This window comes from Arachis ipaensis, chromosome B4 (assembly GCF_059453495.1).
Source record: "Arachis ipaensis isolate K30076 ecotype BB chromosome B4, ASM5945349v1, whole genome shotgun sequence".
Classification (NCBI taxonomy): domain Eukaryota; kingdom Viridiplantae; phylum Streptophyta; class Magnoliopsida; order Fabales; family Fabaceae; genus Arachis; species Arachis ipaensis.
In genome coordinates this window covers 32,340,836-32,350,749 of record NC_142439.1, presented here as the reverse complement: position 1 = coordinate 32,350,749, position 9,914 = coordinate 32,340,836, and positions in this window count along the sequence as shown.

Genomic DNA, 9,914 nt, shown 5'->3' with positions numbered 1-9,914 from the left:
AATAAAATATTGGTGTTGAGAAGAAACTAACTAACCCATGGAGATCGGTATCGACCTCCCCACACTTAAAGATTGCACCGTCCTCGGTGCATGCTGAGATATGCAAGTGGACGGGTTGCTTCAACTGACGCTTTTCTCATCAAGGAATGTGCGTAGGAACTTGTTTGTCTCCCCTTTTAGAAGTTTCTCCCTTTTTCCGTCTTCGGTGGCCAGCCTGAAAGAAGAGAAAAAGAAGAACAGTAACCCAGAAATAAAGATAAAATAAAATATGGTTGGGTTAATGCCAAATAATGAGGATCTCAATTACATGGTAGCTACAACATGCAGGTGAGAAAACAGTAGAAGTACATGGCAAATCAAGAGTGCAAAAATTTGCAACAATAGGGAAGAGAGTGGGTAAGGAAAGATAAAATAAATTCATGTCAATGCAGAAGTAATACAGGTATAAAAGATTGGCATTGATTTAAATAATATTACCCAACTAGAATAACACAAGTCACTAAGCACCCAAAATAATTCAAGAGAAGATGCAACAGTTAAATAAGAAAATTTTAACACCAAGGAAAAAAATAATTAATTTATAAAAATATACACAAAATTAAGATGCAATGAATGAAATATGCAAATAAATTAAGTAAAATAAAATGAAAGATAAGAAGAATGAGAAGGGAAAGAAGGGAAGAAGAAGTAAGTAAGAAAGGAGGGAGGAAAAATTAGGATTGGGGAAGAAAAGATAAGATTTTTGGCGCTGATTTGGATAAGCTGTGCGGCGTAGGCGACGCGGACGCGTGAGTGACGCGGTCGCGTGGTGTGCGATAAGGTCAGGTGACGCGGACACATGGGTCACGCAATCGCGTGACCTGATTTGTGCGATTGGCGTGAGTGCAGCCTCGCGTTCGCGCAACTCTCTGTTTAAATGCATTTTGCCAAAAATCTGGGTGACACGATCGCGTGGGAGGGCTTGGGCTTCTAGCACGAGTCCAGCCCCACTCCAGCCCAACATACTGCCATACAACTTTTGACGTCGATTTTACAGGGCCATGCGTTTGCGTGGGTAACGCGGACGCGTGGGAGGCATTTTTCCCACATGACGCGAACGCGTCAGCGACGCGGTCGTGTGGATCAATTTGTGCCAAAGGCACACCTCCAGCCACGGTCTCGCGTGACTCTCTGTTCACTTTTCTTTTCTTCCAAACGCACTGGTGACGCGGACGCGTCGCGTCGCGTGCGAATTTTTTTTAATGCAATTATGCAGTATGCAATATGCAGTGCTAATGTAGATGCAATGAAAACTTCCAGGTTCAATGAAAATAAAATAAAATAAAAATAAACAACACGAAATAAAATTGAAAAAGAACGATCATACCATGGTGGGTTGTCTCCCACCTAACACTTTTAGTTAAAGTCCTTAAGTTAGACATTTGGTGAGCTCCCTGTTATGGTGGCTTGTGCTTGAATTCATCCAGAAATCTCCACCAATGTTTGGAATTCCAGTAGCCTCCGGGATCCCAAACTAGGCGCAGAAAGCCTTCAAGTAAGTTGAAGCAAGTGACAAGGCCCCAAGAGTGTTGATTGCTGGACTGAATTCTGGGGTCCCAAACCTTGCTTTTGCACCCATCTTCTTGTTGATCATTATGATTCCATCCGGGTAGCAAGCAATCTGAATTCTCATTAAAGCGGCCAAATAACTTCCTAGACCCATTCAGTTGAGCTCTACACCAACCTTTGCGTTTAAACTTAAAGCTTCCAACCATAATGAACCTAGTAGGACAATTCTTACCACTGACCATCTTCCTCTTACTCTTAATGCCACAAAGAGCTCTGATGAGCGGATATTTTATACACTTTTTGAGGTTAATTTCATGTAGTTTTTAGTATGTTTTAGTTAATTTTTAGTATATTTTTCATTAGTTCTAGGCAAAATTCATATTTCTGGACTTTACTATGAGTTTGAGTGTTTTTCTGTGATTTCAGGTAATTTCTGGCTGAAATTGAGGGAGCTGAGCAAAAATCTGATTCAGGCTGAAAAAGGACTGCTGATGCTGTTGGATTCTGACCTCCCTGCACTCGGAATGGATTTTCTTGAGCTACAGGAGTCCAATTAGCGCGCTCCCAATTGCGTTGGAAAGTAGACATCCAGGGCTTTCCATCAATATATAATAGTCCATACTTTGCTCAAGGATAGAGGATATAAACTGGCGTTCAACGCCAGTTCCATGTTGCAGTCTGGCGTTAAACGCCAGAAACAGGTTACAAATTGGAGTTAAACGCCAGAAACAGGTTACAACTTGGCATTTAACTCCAGAAACAGCCTAGGCACGTGTAAAGCTTAAGTCTCAGCCCCAGCACAAACCAAGTGGGCCCCATAAGTGGATTTCTGCACCATCTATCTTAGTTTATTCATTTTCTGTAAACCTAGGTTACTAGTTTAGTATTTAAACAACTTTTAGAGATTTATTTTGCACCTCATGACATTTTAGATCTGAACTTTGTACTCTTTAACGGCATGAGTCTCTAAACTCCATTGTTGGGGGTGAGGAGCTCTGCTGTGTCTCGATGAATTAATGCAATTATTTCTGTTTTCTACTCAAACACGCTTGTTTCTATCTAAGATGTTCATTCGCACTTCAATATGATGGATGTGATGATCCGTGACACTCATCACCATTCTCAACCTATGAACGCGTGCCTGACAACCACCTCCGTTCTACCTTCGATTAAATGAGTATCTCTTGAATTCCTTAATCAAAATCTTCGTGGTATAAGCTAGAATCTATTGGCAGCATTCTTGAGAATCCGGAAAGTCTAAACCTTGTCTGTGGTATTCCGAGTAGGATTCAGGGATTGAATGACTGTGACGAGCTTCAAACTCACAAGGGTTGGGCGTAGTGACAGACGCAAAAGGATCAATGGATCCTATTCCAGCATGAGTGAGAACCAACAGATGATTAGTCGTGCGGTGACAGCGCACCTGGACCATTTTCATTGAGAGGACGGATGGTAGCCATTGACAACGGTGATCCACCAACACACAGCTTGCCATAGGAAGAACCTTGCATGCGTGAAGAATAAGACAGGGAGAAAGCAGAGATTCAGAAGACAAAGCATCTCCAAAACTCCAACATATTCTCCATTACTGCATAACAAGTATTTAATTCATGCTCTTTTATTTTTCGCAATCCAAAATGATAATTATAATTGATATCCTGACTAAGAATTACAAAATAACCATAGATTACTTCAAGCCAACAATCTCCGTGGGATTCGACCCTTACTCACGTAAGGTATTACTTGGACGACCCAGTGCACTTGCTGGTTAGTGGTACGAGTTGTGAAAAGTGTGATTTACAATTCGTGCACCAAGTTTTTGGCGCCGTTGCCGGATTGTTCGAGTTTGGACAACTAACGGTTTATTTTGTTGCTTAGATTAGGAAAAATTTTTTCTTTTTGGTTTAGAGTCTTCTATTATTGTTCTTGGTTGAAATTTTTTTTAAATCCTTATTTTCTCTTTTTAAATTTTTCAAAAATTTTATAAACTGATAATTGAGTTTTTCTATTTGAGTTTAGTTTCATATCTTAAGTTTGGTGTCAATTGCATTTTTTTATTTTCTTTTAAATTTTTGAATTTGTGTTCATTGTTCTTTCTTAATCTTTAAGTTGTTCTTGTTTATTTTCCTTGTTTGATCTTTAGCTTTTCTTGTTTTGTGTCTTTTCTTGTTTCTCTTGTGCTTTTTCAAAATATCAGTTTTCAAAAAATCTTTATTTATTAAATACCTTATTAAAACACGTTAAATTTATAGCTCAATTGGTTAGAGCGTTGTGCTTATGTTCTTGGTAATTGGCTATCTTCTTTTTAAAAAACTTTTTCAAAAATAATTTTTCTTTGAATAAATCTTGTGCCAAACTTTAAGTTTGGTGTTTTCTTGTTGATTTTTCTTTAGTTTTCGAAAATTTTATTTTGGTTTTCTAAAAATTTTAAGTTTGGTGTTCTATCTTCATGTTCTTGTTGTTCTTGTGAGTCTTCAAAGTGTTCTTGAGTCTTCCTTGTGTTTTGATCTTAAAATTTTTAAGTTTGGTGTTCCTTGGTGTTTCCCTCCAAAATTTTCGAAAATAACGAACATTAGATCTAAAAATTTTAAGTTGTGTGTCTTTTCTATGTTTTTCTCTTTCATCATAAAATTCAAAAATAAAAAAAATATCTTTTCTCTCTATTTTAAAGTGAATTTTCGAAAATTGCTTTTAAAATTCATATTTCTATTTCAAAATTTAAAATCTTTTTCAAAAATCATATCCAAAGTTTTTCAAATCTTCTTAATTAAGTAATTATTTTAGTTTTAATTTTCTTTTAAAAATCAATCTAAATATAAAGAGTTCATAAATTAAATTGATAAAATAAATAAAAGGAACATTGAACCTGAGAAGAAGTTGAAATCCTAAATCCTTCAAGAGGAATCCTAATCCTAAATCCTAAGAGAGAGGAGAGAACCTCTCTCTCTAAGAACTACATCTAAATCTAAAATTATGAATTATGAGCTTATTTGATGAATGGATGCATTTCCCCACTTTATAGCCTCTAATTTGTGTTTTTCGGGCTGAAAACTGGGTCAAAAATAGCCCAAAAATCGCCCCCAGCGTATTCTAGTACGTTCAGGTCACGGCAAAGTGACGCGGAGGCGTCGTCCACGCGTTTGCGTTGCTTGGCTTCAGAGCAGCTATAGTAAATTATATATCAAATTGAAGTCTCGGACATTAGCTTTCCAACGCAACTAGAACCGCGTCATTTGGACCTTTGTAACTCAAGTTATGGTCGTTTGAGTGCCAGGAGGTCAGGCTGGACAACTTTAGCAGTTCCTTCAGTTTCTTGTATTTCTTCCACTTTTTCATGCTTTTTTTCCATCCTCCAAGCCATTCTTGCCCTGTAATCTCTGAAAACACTTAACACACATATCACGGCATCGAATGGTATAAAGGGAGAATTAATATTAATGAAATTAAGGTCAAAGGAGCATGTTTTCAATCATAGCACAAAATCGGGAAGGAAAATATAAAACATGCAAATAGTATGAATAAGTGGGTAAAGATTGATAAAAACCACTCAATGGAGCACAAGATAAACCATAAAATAGTGGTTTATCAGTGATCGGGAAGTCGCTAGAAATTATATTTGTGAGTAGTTTTAACTTGCGTTTCTGGCGCCGCTGTTGTTTTAATTTGCTACGCCGATTTCATGACTAATGGGTTTCACTATTTTGTTGCAGTGGGAATGTCTGCCGAAGTGACAGGCCTTGAGAATTTATACAACACCTTCTTGGCTGGCGACAGCGATGAGGAAGCGGCTGACGGGAAGTAGGAGGCCCCACCCGAAAGTAACGAGAATCAGGTGGTGTCTCCCCCCCCCCATGATGCCGAGATGTTGGCCCAAAATTTTGACGAGGCGCATGTCTCTCCCTTCCATGGTGAGGTGGTAGGCACTGGCGAGGGCTCCACCTCCAACCCACAGTTCGAGGATGATGTGATGGTTGTAAACAACCCAAACAGAAGGAGGTCGGGTTCTAGCCCTAAGGGGGTTCTTACTGTTATGGAAAGGAATTTCAATGCCAGGAACTTCATAGATTCTCAGCTGCTTCCAGGCACGGAAGAATATTTCCATAGCTCTGACCTTCCCGGGCAGGCGAGGTGGATGTACCGCAGTCTTCTTCGTGGCGCTGCCATAGCAATGAAGGCCGAGTTTCCCTTGTTTGGGATGCATTCATTGCAGAGGAAGCTCGAGGCTTCCGTTCAAGCTAATAATAGATTTAAAGTCAAAGTGGAGATACTTCGGGAGCAGCTGTCCAGTGCCGATAAGAAACTCAAGGCTGCCGAGGAGAAGGCCACAGTCACTGAAGAAAAATTGAAGATTTCTGACGCAGCCGTTTCTCGGCTAACAGAGCGGGAGCTGACCTTGGAGAGCCAGCTTAATGCTGCTCAGGGTCGAGTGGCTGCCTTGGAGAAGGAACACGACGAGGCTGCCTCGTCGGCTAAGACTGCTCAAACTGAAGCTGAAGAATTTAAGAAGAAGTACAAAGAGACCGTGAAATAGGGGAAGAGTGCCATACTGATGACTGAAGAGGCACTTAAAGCCCAAGTGAAGCTCGTTGCTCCTGACTTCGACACGTCGGCAATCGGGGTCTTTAAAACCATTAAGGATGGCAAGATTGTCGACATGCCGAAGAAGTGATCTCTGTACTCATGGATCTTGTAATTTTGTTTTTATAGACCTTGTCGTGTAGTTTGATGAACTTTGTTATTGTATTTGTTGGATCTTGTAACTTTGAACTACTTTAGTAGTCGCTTGGTTGGCTTATTGTTATTATTTTTCTCCGCTTACTCGGTAGTGCATTTTCGTTCTATTTTATTACCGTTTTGTTGGTATTGGCTTGTCGCTTGCATTTGTTTACCGTTGCGTTGGTAATTTGACAATTTGATGGAGCCGATTTGTGGCTTTATTAGTGCTATAACCGTTTGTTATGGTGTTAACTTGGTTGGTTTCCGGGGTGATCAGTCCCGGAATTCTGTACCATATCCTCGTTTAGCATGTATCATAAGAAGTTCGTTGCCATGGGATGTATAAAGGGAAAGAGTAAATTTAACCACAAGTGAACATTAATCGACAGTTGAACAAATTTATGGCAATGATAAGTATTTAACAGAAATAAATTATTTAATGATAAAGCAAAACCCGGGTCTTTCTGAGCTGGTCAGGTCGCCTGCTTGGTGTGTTTGGGCTAAGAATAAAATCGCCTCAAGTTACCCGCATTCCACGTCCTCGGGATTTTCTTGCCGTCGAGTCTTTCCAACTTGTAGGCGCCCTTACTAATCATCTCTTTGACCCTGTAGGGGCCTTCCCAGTTAGCCGTCAACTTACCTTCCCCCTGAGTCGGCAGCCCTATGTCGTTGCGCCGCAGGACCAGGTCATTTTATTCGAATTCTCTCCTGAGTACTTTGGCATTGTAGCGCAGGGCCATTCTTTGCTTCAGCGCTACTTCCGACAAATGGGCCATCTCTCTAGCCTCGTCTACTAGGTCTTTTTCTACAGCTTCCTCTATTCCTCCCAGAAGTAACCGTGGGGTCGGTTTGTCGACCTCTACAGGTATCATAGCATCCACTCCGTACGTCAGGCGGAATAGAGTTTCTCCTGTGGACGATTGCTGGGTTGTGCGGTAGGACCAGAGGACGGAGGCAAGTTCGTCAGCCCATGCTCCCTTTTTCTTATCAAGCCGCTTTTTGAGGCCTAACAAGTTGACCTTATTTGCGGCCTCAACTTGGCCGTTCATCTGGGGGTGTTCCACGGATGAGAACTTTTGTTTTATGCCCAAACCGGCGAGGAACTCTACGAACTTCTTATCAGTGAACTGCGTCCCGTTATCAGAGATAACGACCTCAGGGATGCCAAATCGAGTTACCACTTGTCTCCACATAAACTTTCGACAATTGGATGAGGATATGCTGGCCAGTGGCTCAGCCTCTATCCAGTTGGTATAGTAGTCGATAGCAACTATAAGGTACTTGACTTGCCCTGGACCGACCGGGAAAGGTCCCAGGAGGTCGACTCCCCAATGTGAGAAAGGTCGGGAAGACGTCAATAGACTTAGCTCAGTTGCCGGCGTCCTGTGGAAATTGGCGTTCTCCTGGCACTTGACGCATTTCCTCACGAATTCTTTGGAGTCCTTCATCATCGATGGCCAGTAATAACTAGCTCTGATAAGCTTTCTTGCTAGGGCTTTGCCCCCGATGTGGTGACCGCAGCATCCCTCATGGACCTCTCTAAGCACATAGCCCGTTTGGTCGGGATGCAGGCATTTCAACAAGGGTTGGCTGAGTTCCTTCTTAAACAACTGACCTTGTATGATCGTGTATTTGGCCACCTCCCTTCTCAACGCTCTGGCCGACTTCTCGTCATCAGGGAGCTTGCCGCTTTCCAAGAAGTCAGCGATCAGGTCCATCCAAGAGGGATCTGCCTTTGTCAAGTGGAGGGTGACCGCTGGTTCTTTTATCAAATCCTGAATTAGAGACCGGTTGCCATCCCCTGGTTTTGTGCTTGCTAGCTTGGACAGGAGGTCTGCCCGTGTGTTCCTTTCTCTTGGAATGTGTTGGGTTGTGACCTCCTCGAATTGTTTGCTCAATTCTTTGACCTTCTCCATATACTTCTGCAACAGTGAATCTCTGGCCTGGTAGGTCCCATTGACCTGAGAGGTAACGACCTCCGAGTCACTGCACACTTCTAGCCTTGTGGCTCCGACTTTCCGAGCTAGGATTAAGCCGTCCAAAAAGGCTTCGTACTCCGCTTGATTGTTTGACACCGGGAACTCGAACTTGATTGACTGTTCATATATGACTCTGGCGGGGCTCTCCAAGATGATCCCGGCACCTCCAATCATTTGGTTGGAGGCCCCATCTACGTGGAGCTTCCACCATATGCTCGCTGCCTCAGTTGGGTCCCCTGATACTTCTACCAAGAAGTCGGCCATGGCCTACGCCTTAATCGCATGCCTGGGTTCATACTGCAAGTCGTACTGGGAGCTCAATAGCCCAAGTCATCATTCTTCCTGCTAAGTTGGGTTTCTAGAGTACCTGGCGGATTCTCTGGTCTGTCCTCACGACCACCTGATGACCTTGGAAGTACTGTCGTAATCTACGGGAAGAGGTCAGGAGTGCAAGTGCCAACTTCTCTAATTTGCTGTATCTCAATTCTGCTCCTTGCAGTGCTTTGCTCACAAAGTAAATTGGTTGTTGGATCTTCCCTTCTTCCCGCACCAAAACCGCCGCCATCGCTCCATCCGTTATGGCCAAGTACAGGTAAAGTGGTTCTCCGACCTTGGGCTTCCCGAGGACAGGTGGTGTTGCAAGAATCTCTTTGAAATGCTTGAATGCTTCCTCACACACCGGGGTCCATTCAAATGCTATCCCCTTCCTCATCAAGTTGAAAAATGGCAGGGCTTTCGCAGTCGACGCCCCGAGGAAGCGGGACAATGCGGTGAGCCTTCCTGACAACCTCTGAATGCCCTTGACATAGCCCGGGCTCTTCATTTGGAGTATTGCTTGACAATTTTCAGGGTTGGCCTCCACCCCTCCCTGGGCTATCATAAACCCTAAGAACTTTCCTGCTTCCATGGCAAAGGCACACTTGAGCGGGTTTACCCTCATGCTGTGTTGTCGGAGGGAAGCGAACACATTTCTTAGGTCGCTTAAGAGGTCCTCAGGTCGGGTGGTCTTTGCAAGGATATCATCCACGTATACTTCCACCGTTTTGCCTATGAGGTCGCTGAATATCTTGTTCATTAACCTTTGGTACGTGGCCCCAGCGTTCTTCAGGCCGAACAGCATTACTTTGTAGCTGTATATTCCCCCGGGCGTTATGAATGCTATTTTCTCTTCGTCTGGCCGGTGCACTGGTATCTGATTATAGCCAGAATAAGCATCCATAAAGCTCAGATACTGATATCCTGCCACTGCATCGATGAGCGCATCGATGTTGGATAGGGGGGCGCAGTCCTTAGGACATGCTTTGTTAAGATCGAAGTAATCCACACACATCCTCCATTTTTCATTGTGCTTTCTTACTAGAACTACATTCGACAGCCAGGTCGAGTAGTCGAGTTCCCGGATAAATCCCGCTTTGAGGAGGCTGGCCGTCTGCCTGGCCACCTCCTCTGCTCTTTCTTGTGACATTTTCCTTCTCCTCTGAGCCACCGGTCTGGCCTCCGCCTTGACGGCCAAGTGATGCAACATGAGCTGGGGGTCTATCCCCGGCATGTCGGCTGGCGTCCAAGCATAGGTCACCGTTAGCCCTGATCATTTTCATTAGAGGTTCCTTCAGGTCGTGTGGGAGGTTTCTGTTCACGAAGGTGAACTTCTCCTCTATGTCACCAACTCTG